The sequence below is a fragment of the Lynx rufus genome, unplaced genomic scaffold (assembly GCF_022079265.1).
Source record: "Lynx rufus isolate CCGP_SWC_20201006 ecotype Redwood Valley unplaced genomic scaffold, mLynRuf1.p SCAF_4, whole genome shotgun sequence".
Taxonomy (NCBI): Eukaryota; Metazoa; Chordata; class Mammalia; order Carnivora; family Felidae; genus Lynx; species Lynx rufus.
The window spans coordinates 136,968,991-136,980,462 of NW_025814856.1; the positions used below are offsets into that span (position 1 = coordinate 136,968,991).

At 40.4% G+C, this 11,472-nt stretch overlaps 1 pseudogene; it reads left to right on the forward strand.

Annotated features, from left to right (window-relative positions):
* Positions 1-9,850: 9,850 nt before the first annotated feature.
* LOC124525093 (ubiquitin-like protein FUBI) lies at positions 9,851-10,249 on the forward strand (annotated as a pseudogene).
* Positions 10,250-11,472: the final 1,223 nt, after the last annotated feature.

The following is an 11,472-nucleotide window of genomic DNA, read 5'->3' on the forward strand; positions in this document are numbered from 1 at the left end:
GCTCCTGAAATTATTAAAACCAGACACTGCCCAGGATCCTCATGGAGATAAGTCCTTATGGATAGCTAAATTTTCCAGTTAGAGGAAGCTTTATTATTTTAAGCAAAGAACTTTATTCTTAGTTGGAAGCTTTGGAAAATAAGATTCATATTCTGTTTTCCTAAACAAAAGGTCATATGATCATTTAGGAACAACATTATAACCAGTAAAATCCTGGTGACATACCTGGGTTCACTTGCCCCGGTACTAACTGGGCCTAGACTGACATGTTTTCATATTATTAAACGTGATTAGCACTGCTTTTCTGTATTTTACTTGTTATCATCAGCCCTTTTCTCCCTTTTCTATTTTGCTACCCCAAATCAATCATGAGTTTGGAAATGAGTTTACAAATCTTAATAGAATTGTGTATATTAAATGTAAATAGATATTGTATGAAAAAGCAGATTTTGAAAAAAATTTTAATGTTATTTATTTTTAAGACAGAGAGAGAGACAGAGACAGAGACAGAGCACAAATAGGGGAGAGGCAGAAAGAGAGGGAGACACAGAATCCAAAGCAGGCTCCAGGCTCTGAGCTGTCAGCACAGAGCCCGATGTGGGGCTCAAACTCATGAACCACGAGATCATGACCTGAGCTGAAGTGGGATGCTTAGCTGACTGAGCCACCCAGGTGCCCCCAAAAGCTGATGTTTTAAGTAAACATGGCATATCTTTCCTTTTATTTAGTTCTATTCCTTTTTTTCTTTTTCATTTTTATTTAAATTCCAGTTAGTTACCATACAGTATAATATTAGTTTCAGTGTACAACTTAGTGATTCAATACTTACATTCAACAGCTGGAAAAACTGATTTTTTAAAAAAAATACACAAGCTTTGCTGAGCTCAGAGGCCTTTTTGCTTTCCTCCTGTGCCCTTTGCAGGTGTTTTCAGCTCGCTTGCCTGGTCGGGGTGGGGAGACAAAGGAGTGACTTTGAGGATAAATAGCATATGAATAAATCAGTTATCACTGAAGGCAGAGCTCTAAGGATCTGATATGTGACATTCCTTGGAACGTTTCAGAGTCTCAAATGCCACTAAGAAGCATTGACGTAGAATAAGGTGGTCCAGATATGAGGGACAGGGCAGAATTAACAGGGTATTAAAGAAAAATCACGCCAGTTTTATGTAAGTTTAGTTACTACTATGCTACAGTGGCTCAAAGATTGTCACATCTGTGATATCCTATTGTATTTAGATGCTCCCTGGAAACTGTATGTCTGAAGGAAACAGAGACAGAGGAGACAAGACAGAGACAAAATCATGCCATCAGTGAAAGTTATAAAACATACATTCTCAATAGAGGTGAAAACTGGCTTTCAGGAGGAGAAAATCCTATTTTTATATAAAAAGTGCAGATAAGCATATACAGTAGATAAACACATACACAGCATACCTGTGGTATTAAAGTTTCATAGGGAGTGGTGTCAGAAAAATAATGTTTAAATAGACTACTTGGGTGGAGTGACAATATGAAAAAAAGGTTGAGAAACACTGCTCTAAGAGATGAAATCTGAGACCAGCCCCTCTGAATGAAGGAGGAAGGATGGGGTGTTGGCAGATGCAGTGGGCCTACAGGCACCACTGTTAGTATGTCAACAGAGGGCTCTGTCTTCCTCTAGCTCCTTTCTCTCATTCACCCATGCTGCACTTTTTACCCCAATGGAACCACCTGCATTTCTCCAAGGTGGCATTCTGTTTCTTGATGCTGAGCCTTTGCACATGCTGTTCCTTTGGCCTGGGATTCTCTTCCCCCTCTTTCTTACCTGCTATCTCATCCTTCAACATACAACTCAAGCATCACCTTGTCCAGGAAGGTTTCCAGATATGTGCAAAACAACAACAAAACTGACTATACAAACTATAGAAAGCAGGATAAACTGACAACAGGGATGTTGTGCCATTGAAGAATGCTGACTCTGGACAAAAACCTGAATGCAGTAAGAGAGAGTGCCATATGACTATTTGTAGGAAAAGTGTTCTGGGTAGAAACAAATACCCTGAAGTGAAAGCAGGTCGTCAGACTCACGGAAGGTCTCTGTATCTGAAACCAACAACAGAGAAGGGAAGTCACAGGAAATTAGGTGGGAGACGTGATGGGGAGTCATATCATATGGGGCATTGTAGTGTTAGGGCTTTGAATTTTCTACCAAGTATTATGGAAAATTACTAGATCATTAACAGCAGGGTGTACCATGAGTTGACTGATGGATTTAAGGCCTCTCCGTAGGCTGTTGTGTGGATAATTAATGGTCGAGGTACAAAGAGCAAAGGCAAGGAGTCCAGGTAGAAGGCTAGCAGGAGAGTGTAGGGGAAATGGAAGTTGCTTGGACTAGTGTGTTAGCGACTAAGTAGGTGAGAAATGGCCCAGAGTCCTGTGCCCCTTCCATTTTCCTAGACACGTGGAAAACTCCTCCCCACACTGCAAACCTCAGGCCAAGCACCCAAACATCTGGAAACCTTCCCCAGCCACCCGAGGTTCATGGGAATCTCCCTTGTCAGGACTCTCACAGCTCTTTGTATATTCTTCTAATTCTACACTTCCTTTATTTCTTTGTAATACTTACTTATATATCCATCTTTTGTACCTCACTGCAAACTCTAATGGTTAATTTTATGTGTCAACATGAGTGGGCCATAGAGTATCCAGATATTGGGTTAAACATTATTCCTGGGTATGTCCGTGAGGGTGTTTCTGGATGAGATCAACATTTGAATCTGTAGACAAAGTAAAGCAGATCACCCTCCCCAGGGAAGGTGGGCCTAATCCAATTCATTGAAGGCCTGAGTAGAATAAAGGGCTGAATAAGAAAGAATCCCTTCTCTCTACCTGACTGACTCCAAGCTGGGCCTTTGGTCTTCTTACCTTTTGCCTCAGCTTCAGATCGGAACTTATGCCATTGTATCTCCTGGGTCTCCAGCTTGCTGATGACTGTAGGTCTTAAATTTCTCGGCTTCCTTCTCAGATTTTTTTTTATAGTAAATCTCTCTATATCTAGAGTAAATCTCTTTCTATCTATACCAGTTTCTTACAGTAAATCTGAATCTATATTTATATCTAGGTACTCTAGTGAGTCACCACTTAGAGGAGTTTTACTCCTTAACAGATTTCATTGGCATAGTTTTGGTGCGAGTATCCAGTTTTTAAAAAAAATGTGCTCAGACAGGAAGGCCAAGTCTATGCGGCGGTGGCAAAGTTATACTGTGGTTTCATGTTAGTCACCTTATAATTACTGCCACTGTAATTAGTGCCACTTAATGTATGCTACCGAAACTAAAGATATTTATCCCAGACTGGAAAAAGTGTCTTAGCTTTTAAAAAATGTCTGATGGAAAAAAAAAAAAAGAATCTTTACCTCCATATGCTATTGGTTCCGTTTCTCTGGAGACCCCAGACTAATACAAGCTCCTTGAGGGCAGATTATTTAATCATCTTGTGCTATAGACTAAATATTTGTATCTCCCTCCCTCCCCCCCAGTTCATATGTTAAATCCTAATCCCTAATGTGATAGTATTTGGAGGTAAGACCTCTGGGAGGTGATTAGGTCATGATCATGGAAGCCTCATAAATGGGATAAGTGACCTTTTATTTTATTTTTTAAAATTTTTTTAATGTTTATTTATTTCTGAGACAGAGAGAGACAGAGCACGAGTGGGGGAGAGGTGGAGAGAGAGGGAGACACAGAATCTGAAGCAGGCTCCAGGTTCTGAGCTGTCAGCACAGAGCCCGACGCGGAGCTCAAACTCACAAACCATGAGATCATGACCTGAGCCAAAGTCAGTTACTCAACCGAGTGAGCCCCCAGGCACCCCTATTAAGTGACCTTTTAAAGGGACCTCATAGAATTCCTCACTCCTCTGCTGTGTGAGGACACAGTGCCTATGAATCAGGAAGCAGTTTCTCACCAGACATCGAATCTGCTGGCACTGTGATCTTAAGAGTTCTCAGCCTCCAGAACTGTGAGAAATAAATTTCTGTTGTTTATAATCCGCTCAGTTGATGGCCTTTTGTTATAGCAGTCCAAATGGACTAAGATATCTTCGCATCTGAAAGGCCTAAGTAGCCAACATCAACAAACTTTCACATTGTGCCTAAGCATTTTATAAGTGTTATTTCATTTGATACAAGATGATGAGGTAGGTGTTATTATTACCCCATTTTCAAATATGGAAACTAAGGCACTGACAGTTTAAGGGACTTGTCCAAACCCATAGCACTGGCTACAGAACTAGCTAGAAAGTGGTTGCAGTAGTCCTCAAACCCATCTCTCTAAACACAGAGATTTCACTTTTAGCCATTTTGCAACTCTGCCATAATAAATGTTTTGTTCTTGAACCTTGGAGAGAACCCAAATTGGTTTGAGATTAAAATGAGATGGAATGAAATGATCAGTAATTATGTAAACATCTTGTTCAGTCTCTAGTGACACATCTCAGCACTTCTATGCTATAGTTTATCTGATAAAAGAAGCATTGGTTTGGGCCAAACTTCTCTGAGACTGAGGATCACAGGAATGCACTTCTGGGTCTACCAGGGGCATGGCAGTTGAGTTTGTCAGCCTCAATGGGCCTTCATGATCCTTTGGGGCATATATGCTGTTGATCATTTTTATCTAAAATTGTCCTACCATCATCTATCGCTGAAATGGCTGCAGACCTATTGTTAGTTTAATGATTAAAAAAAAGAAAACATTCTGGCATGTTTTCCTAGTTATGGTAATAAATCCGTACTCTTCTATTCATACAGGTACCCTTTGAAATGATCACTTGTGCTTTTAATAACTGACTAAATATGATCAATGCACAAAGCACAATGAGCTATTGGACACTGTCACCTCAAAGCATTTTTAGAACAAAGCCAAGTATAAATGAATACACAAACAAGTAACTAACTAAACCCACAACTTTAGCTTAACAATCACAATGTGCTTAGTTTAGCAAACACCAATGTGAAAACATTTTCCTGAGAGACACACATGGGAAAAACCTGATGATTCGCTAAACAGGTAGCCTCATGTAGTTAAAATTATTTAGCAGAATTTCCACCTTCACTCTTTTCTCCTGCAAAAGACATTGTGTTTTTTGTCTTCATCCCTTTGTTCTTTTCCTTTGCTGACACTGGGTGTTGAGCTGCTATAGAAAACTAGAGGCTTCCGCTGTGTTACATGGACAGCCTTGCTCTCATCACCTCCTACCTCCCACCCGCTCCTCACCTGTGATTGCAGAAAGCCTACTGTCTTTATGTAAATCTAATGGCGCCTTAGTGAATTATTCCCAAGTACCATGACAAACATTAAGAATACAAAATATTAGCAGAGAGGCTGTGACTTTTAGACTGTGGTTTTTCTCAGAATCAGTGGGCTTGTTTTTCCAGTCTTTGTTGTCCTTTCAGCACACACCAAAGAAGTCTCTGGCCCTAAAGAGAATGCTGTGTTTACAGATCAGAGGTAGAGAGGTTCACAGAGTTCTTCTGAAAATGAAGGAAAGCTCCCTTTCCAAGGCTGTTGCACCACAGATGTTTATAGTGTTCCTTGACAAGTGGGATCTTGAGGGATCTCATAACCTGTAACTTTTTTCTAATGGTCAGGGTATTTTTTGGCCAGGGACACACAAAGAGCGGCATAGAGGGGACAGAAGAAGGTACAGAATCTGAGCTGGAGATGTACCTACTCATGGAGGGCTGGCCCTGGCCAATGTTGGGAAGTTAGCAAAAGAATGGGCCCTCAGCTCTATTAGCCTCTCCTAAAAGATGCCCTCCCTCATCCTCACCATTTGAGACATGTCTTCTTCCCATTCCTCAGGTTTTCTCCAGCCTCCCTACAAAAGCCTCTTTATGGAGTCAATAGAAAATGTGACAATGTGAAATACTAGAAACAGTACCCAATATATCCTCAGCTAAGTCCTGGTCCCAACATCACCATATGCTACTGGTTTCATTTAGGGCAAATGGTTCAACTCTGATCCCCTGTTTCTTCATCTATGAAATGGGGATCTCTTCCCAGTTCACCTCACAAACATATTTTTAGGATCAAGTAAGAAAAGACATGTAGGCATGCTCTACAAAATCTAAGTACTGTGCAAATATAAGACACAATCGATTTCTACTTGATTATCTTGCACACGGTGCTCAGTGGATACTCTGAGTGATTGCTAAATGAATACACTGTCTCATTTGACAAATGTTATCATTCTGAGAGATATTTGCAATTCCACAGGGGTAAATCCGGCATAATTGGGAAGGGAAACTTAACCACTAAAGTCATTCGTTTTCAATCAAATTGAATAATCAAGTTGAATAATTAAATTGCATTGTTAAAATCACTTATTAGGTACCATGGGGCTGGTACACTGTTAGTAACCTCAAACTGTAGACCAATCTGGTCATCCTAACAGGGATGATGCTGTAGCCACTTATGGTTCCATTATCAAATTGTTTCAAGCCTATATAAGTTCCATTCTTTATCAGAGAAGCTGGGAAGTAAAACAAAACAACAAATGACATTTCTAACATTGCCTTGAAGCCATGAGAAGCATGTAACTTATCTGCCAATCAGTTGAACCCACAGTGAGGTTTGGACACAGAGCTGACTATATAAAGTAATGCACAGGGGTACCTGGGTGGCTCAGCCAGTTGAGCATCCGGCTCTTGATTTTGGCTGAGGTCATGATCTCATGATTATGAGATTGAACCCCACAGCTGGCTCCGTGCTGACAACGTAGAGTTTGCTTGGGATTCTCTCTCTCTCATTCTGCCTCTCTCTGCCTCTCCTGCTCTCTCTCTCAAAAATAAATAAATATTAAAAAAAATTAAAAAATAAAGTAATGCGCATGTGCCTTGTGGCAAGCACAGTAGTGAAGGCATCTGGTGTTGCAGGGTCAACACTATGGCAGAATTCCAGCATCCAACATCTCGATTTGCTTGACTGAGAAATCACTGCCTTTGACAGAGTCTACTTAGAAATGACTAAATTATTTCTTCTTCTATCAGGGATGATGGGGAATAAGAGTCAGATATTACAGCATTAAGGACAAGTAAATATATATATCCTACAAGTGTCCTACGTGTGTGTGTGTGTGTGTATATATATAGATATATATATAGAGACCTTCTCTGGGATGCAAACATCTGGATTTGGTGACAGACAGCTGAGAGCAGTAAGATTGAGTTATTCACTAGGAATAACTCTGATTAATCTGCTTTAAGTAAGGACTAACTTCCAGGCAACCATCTATGCCATTACTAGAACCTGGAAGTTCCCATTTATATTCAATGTCAAGGGTGAAAAGTGAAATTTACTTTGAAACAGCAAAATGTATTTTAGTCTCTCCCTTACTTTCAAAAGGTAAGCACTTCTAAGTAACAACTTCACTTGTTTTCAAAAGATATATATTATTCCAGGGGTTAAAGGCATATAACTTTTGACTTGCCCAAAACTTTACTTAATAGCCCACTGTTCACCAGAAGCCTTACAGATAACATACAGTCAATTAACACATATTTTTGTATATTATATGTATTATACACTGTATTTTGACAACAAAATAAGCTAAAGAAAAGAAAATGTTATTAAGAAAATCATAAGAAAGAAAATGCATTTACTGGACTGTGTTTTTGGAAAAAATGTGCATAAATGGACCCATGTGGGGGTCAAGGCTATGCTGTTCAAGGGTCAACTGTATTTTTGTAAAACAAAGCTTGTGACAATGAAAACTCCTACTTGCTATGTCATCTGTCTTGAAAATGGCTCCATATCAATACATGCAGATTGATCACAATTTTTTACCTTGCTTTTAAGATATAATGTTTTTTTTTTCCTACTTAGGTACCTCCATATATCATCGAAAACTTGGAAAGAAGTGTTTTTAGTAGCTGCATAAGATTTCATTGTATGTGTACACCACGATTTATAGATCCACGGATTCATTTTTACACATTTCTGTAACACATTTTTGCTATGCTAAAAACTCCATGCTAAAAATTCTTTTGACATTTTGAATTATTTCCTACAAAATATCCATAATCAAGTTTTATGTTAATACTCTTGGTCATTTCCATATTCTATAAACTTAAATTTAAAAAAAGAAAAGCATTCCAAAGAATATTCCTTACACTAACAGTCCTCATTTTTAAGAGACACTGGAAATGAAGTATTCCTCTTTTATAGCATCCTACAATATGGAAATTCTATTATTGTTTTTATTTATATTTGTCGAGAAAACATTTTGTTTGCCTTTTGTTGGACTCTGCTATAGATGAGTTGAGAGAAAAGAGAAAACCAATAAATTTTCTCCACGCCTGCTGCCAGGAGTCAGGAGTCCTCTCGCTATGGGCCTCCTAGGCTCATGGAGTCTGAGCTTAAGCTCCTGCTTCTGAGGCTGCCTCTTTCACCCCACCCTCCCTCCATAACCCAACCTATCCTCACCCTCACATTCCTGCCCCTTGGGAGCCTGGCCCCACAGGAACATATCATACCTGGAAGGCCAATGATGTCACAGGCCAGGGTGCCAAGTCATTGTGTGAACTTCTGGAGAAACTCTATACCGACAAAGTCATTGAAACGGACAATCTGACCATCAAGCTGGTTATCAAGGTCCTTCTGGAAGTGGTTTGGTCAGGTGGCAAAAACACTGGACTGGCTGCCATGAGGTAAGATCATCTCTTCAAGATTTAAAATCCCTGAGACATGGAGAAATCCATTCTTGAAACTGAAACTGAAAATAAAGAAAATGAAAAGAGGAAACAAAAGAAAGCATCATGGTGAATAAAATCCTGCTTGTAGCAATTTTAGAATTCACATCATAGATGATTCTCAAAATGACTGCCAGCATTTCCATTCCATTTACCCATACTGTCCAAGTGTCCTACAATAAACTTCCATGTTTTTTAACTTAAAAAAAAATTAGGATTAGAGACTGGAGGGTGGGAGCATTCTGCAGGGGAGAGAGGACAAAATAGGGAGAATGAGGAGACAGGAGAGAAAATAATGATAGGAGGGTAAATGGGGAGGAGAAAGGACAAAAGGGGAGGAGTTAAGCAACACTTAGTACCCAGGTGTCCTCCCCAGACTTCTTTAAATAACCGTTTTTGTTTGATAATTTCAAGGAGTTTTGAAAACAACAACAACAACAACAACAACTTTTGGAGTTTCTTGACTGTTTATTTGGTTGATTGGCTTCATTTTGTTGTTTGGGTTTGTTTGTTTTTTTAATTTTAAGGGTTATTCTCTTATTTCCTTTTGTTGCAAAGACTACAAGCTTTCTATGGAGAACAGACTATAGTTTTTCTTTCAGATAAAGCATGTTTACTCCTCTTCATCTTCTTTTGTTTCCCCTGTGGCAGGTGCGGGGATCACAGCGCTGGTGGTATTGATGTCAAGGCAGAATCCACTCGTTAGGCAAGCATATGACTGGACAGAGAAGCATTCTGGCACACAGCTCCACCCCACCATAGTGCAGAGGCTACCTAGCTCCCAGGGAAGATTTCAAATGTAGAGTATTATTGGAAGGCCCTTCTGTCTTCTACCTTCCTACTTGGAGCCTTCCTCTGACTCTATCTTCTGTCAAAGTTTCCATATTGATGGCAAATAAATCTACAACTTCTGTCCTGACCTCTGTCCCTGGCTTCAGTCACTCTCCCCTGCTGTCTAGATGTTATGCGTCTATAAAGTCATGGGACTCTTCTAAGTCTTTGTGTACCTGAGACCAACGGACCTAAAACTAGGCAAGTTATATCTGTTCTTCATAAATCAAACTTCTTTCTTGACTCCATCTTCGTAGTAGCAGCTGTGGTGGTGGCAGTTTGGTCACGGACATGCAGCTCTCTGTCCATGCCCAGGAGCTACACACCCTTCAAGTGACCAGCCAGGACATGGTCGCCGAGATCTAGGCTCATGTAGCCTTGCTGGAGGGCATCGCTCCAGAAGATCAAGTTGTACTCCCAGCAGGCACAGTGCTAGAGGATGAGGCTACCCTAGGTCAGTGTGGAGAGGAGGCTCTGAGCACCCTGGAAGTAGCTAGGCGTATGCTTGGAGGTAAAGTCCATGGTTCACTGGCCCCTCCTGGGAAAGTAAGAGGGCAGACTCCCAAGGTGGTGAAACAGGAGAAAAAGAAGACAGACAGGCGGAGCCAAGTGGCAGATGCAGTACAACTGCTGCTTTGTCAGTGTTGTGCCCACTTTTGCAAGAAGAAGGGCCTCAATGCCAACTCTTAAGTCCGTTGTAATCCTGGCTTTCCCCAATAAAGCCACTTAGTCGAGTCAAAACAAAAACAAAAACCCCTCAAATTTAGCCTATCAAATTTGACCATTTTCCCCCAAACCTGCACTTCTTTCCAAATTTTCCCATTTTTCATAAATGCCAGCAGAAGCCTGGAGCCACCTGAGAATCCAAGTCATCATTGTTCCTTTCTTTCCATTTTCTGTATTCAGTTTGGAAGCAAGTATTTTTGATTCTTCATTTTTTTTTTTTTTTTTGTCTCTTTTGCATCTCCCTTTATGCTCCCTACCACGATCCTGTTTTGGACTTTTTACTACTTTTCATCGGTACTATTATGGTAGCCTCTTGGTTTACTTCCCCAGCCCACATTAAGCCTCCCTTAATCCATCTTGTATATTGCTGCCAGATTCCTTTTCTGAAGAGACTGTAAAACAGGAGTCTGAGAGTGAGAGCCTATCCAAATTCATATTTGTCTGAGTTTGCCTGGTAGTTGCATAAGGAACTCAAGATTTTAAAAGGGTATGGTCACCAGAAAAGTAAGGAAATTCTCCACAGTTGTGGTAGGCAGCTTCTAACATGGCCCCAGTGATCTTTCCTCTGTGGTATTCACGCTCTTGTGTAATTCTCTCCCCTTGAATGTGGGCTAGACCAGCTGACTTGCTTCTAACAAATAGAATATTACTAAAATGGTAAAACAATGAGATGGCACTTCAGAGATTTATTTACAAAAAAACTTTGACTCATCTTGCTGGCTCTCACTCACTCTCTCCCTCAGGTGCTCTGAGAGAAGCCAGCTGTCATGCTGTGAACTGCCCTATGACAGGCAAATGTGACAAGGAACTAGTGTCTCGGCAAGAGATTGGAGTCCTGCCAATAGCTACGTGAGTGAGCCTGGAAATGGATCCTCCCCCAGTTGAGTCTTGAGATGAGACCACAGCCCTTGCTGACACCTTTATTGCACCTTGATGAGGAACTCTGGGCCAAAGGACCCAGCTAAGCCTCAATTTTTAACTGACAGAAACCATGAAATAATAAATGCATACTGTTTTAAGCTGTTAAGTTTTGGGATACTTTATTATGTAGCAATAGATAACTAATACAACAGTTTATGTGTATATAAATCCAGATTGTTTCTTAGCTTCCTCCTCTCCCTCTATAACTTATGGTCAGAACCAAGGGGGTAATAGGCTGTGATAATAATTTTTGGCAAAGCCCTGAT